At 53.8% G+C, this 2023-nt stretch overlaps 1 protein-coding gene across 1 annotated transcript in view; it reads left to right on the forward strand.

Annotated features, from left to right (window-relative positions):
* SEMA5B (semaphorin 5B) overlaps positions 1 to 2023 on the forward strand; it is a 297119-nt gene that overhangs the window by 248609 nt on the left and 46487 nt on the right. The window lies entirely within an intron of this gene.

Raw genomic sequence — 2023 nt, forward strand, 5'->3', positions numbered from 1 at the left:
TTTTCGTATCGGAAATTCTGTGTTTTTATCTCCGCCGTGTCATTTTTCCCCGCTCCCCCACCCCCGTTCCATCTCCCGCTCGTCAGTCTCCCATCATATCTCACCTGTTTGACATTCCGCGTGCTCTCCTTCAATCACGCTCCAAGTATGTCCTCCGCGTGTGCGGAGAAATGGCGGCACTTTAGGTGTTAGGGTTTCGTTCGTGGAACGGCGCGGACCCGACGAGGCGAGGAGTGTGGCGACAAGTGGCCAACACTCGGACGCCGCTGATTAGGATCATTAAACCCCATTACAGCCGAGGAGCCCGCGAGGCTTCAGAGATCAGAATGAATTAAAGGAGAACTATGAGGGGGGGGAGGGGGAAGTGCTTTTCACTGACCTCATAGTTCTAGCCGACCTGTGACACTGTCACTCACGCAGCTGGGCGGATCCAGACATAATTGTCGGGATCCGCTCCGGCTGCGGCGTCTCCGTATACCGCGAGCTACAGCTCCCTATATACTGAGCTTAGGGTGAGGGGAGGACGCTAGTTTGTGTCCTCCCGTTACCCTGAGGAGAACTATGGGGACAAACCCTGACCCCGTACTTCTCCTTTAACTCTTTGGGGCGCCCGCGGTGACTATAATTAAAAGAGACCTATGGGGTTAAGGCTTTTCCCCATAGTTCTCCTTAGGGTAACGGGAGGACACAAACTAGCGTCCTCCCGTCACCCTAAGCTCAGTATATAGGGAGCCACAGCTCGCGGTATACTGAGACGCCGCAGCCGGAGCGGATCCCGACAATTGTCTGGCTCCGCCCAGCTGCGTGAGTGACAGCTGGCTCTGCCTATCTAGAGGCAGAGCCAGCTGTACCCGCCCCCGTCCGTTCCGCCAGTCAGCGCTGGCGGAGCGGGGAGGGGGGAATCCAGCCCCTCCCATGTCACGGCAGAGAGCCATGACAGGATCGAGAGGTGAGCGAGCGCCGGTATGTGTTCGCTCACTTCCCGATCTACTGATCCGACCTGTGACAGTCTCATTGTCACAGGTCGGCTCAGATTATGAGGTGAGTGAAAATCACTCGCCTCATAGTTCTCCTTTTAAAGACTGTGCTGGCCCCCGGGGCCCTAACTAATGGCCGGGTCCCGGATGTATCGGTTCCTGGGTGGCCACATCACACTTTTATTTTATTTTTTAAATCTCTCCGCGTCGGGTTGAGCGCGTCTCCCGTAGCGAAGGGCCCGAGCCCGTCTTGCGTTCTCCAGGCTGGAGTTTTCCTTTCCCCTCCTGGGGGGGCTCAGATCATATCCTGCCGCAGATTGCAGCCGATCAGGGGGGGGACCTCGGCGCTGAAAGGAGCCATTGTTCTCGCTCCCCTAACCAAAACTCCGTCCGCGCTCGCCCGCCTGTGAAAACTGAACGCAGACAGGCGGCGGCCTCCCAACACAGAGGGCTTTGTCTAACATTTGGCCCCCGCGTGAGGCCTTAGGATATCTCCGAAGATTTGGGAAAATGATTCTTCTGTGGGGGGGGGGAGAGGGGAAAAAAAGTTGTCATGATCTTCCTATTTTCGGGCACGGCGTGTTGTGTTTACACGCATGGAGTCCTCCGACTTTTATCCTCAGCGCCGGCTGGGTCACCATCAAACGACGCGGCGTCCGCTGGATGTGTGGCGGCTTTGTGTTTAGCGAACGCGTTTAATGTCGGGCGGCCTTTGAACGTGAGCTTGAGTATGGCCGAGACAATGGGTGACTCGTATGGTGGTGGGGGGAGGGGGGACACCAAGAGACCGTCAGGGGCCAACAATTCCGCTGGTGACTGTGCCAGTGGCTACTTTGTGGTCTGTGTGATCCAACGCCAATGATGTGGCCGGGTGAGGGAATCGGTAAAGAGCCACAAAAGCCGACACAGCCGAATAAACAATAAGATAAAAACTATAAAAAAAAGTAAATCATAAAAAAGTAAAAAGATAAATAAGAATCTAAAACAAAAAAAATTGATAAAAAAATTAAATAAATAATAAAAAAGAAGAAATAATTAAATTAAAA

This window comes from Nanorana parkeri, unplaced genomic scaffold (genome assembly GCF_000935625.1).
Source record: "Nanorana parkeri isolate BGI_ZX_2015 unplaced genomic scaffold, ASM93562v1 scaffold320, whole genome shotgun sequence".
NCBI classification, from domain to species: domain Eukaryota; kingdom Metazoa; phylum Chordata; class Amphibia; order Anura; family Dicroglossidae; genus Nanorana; species Nanorana parkeri.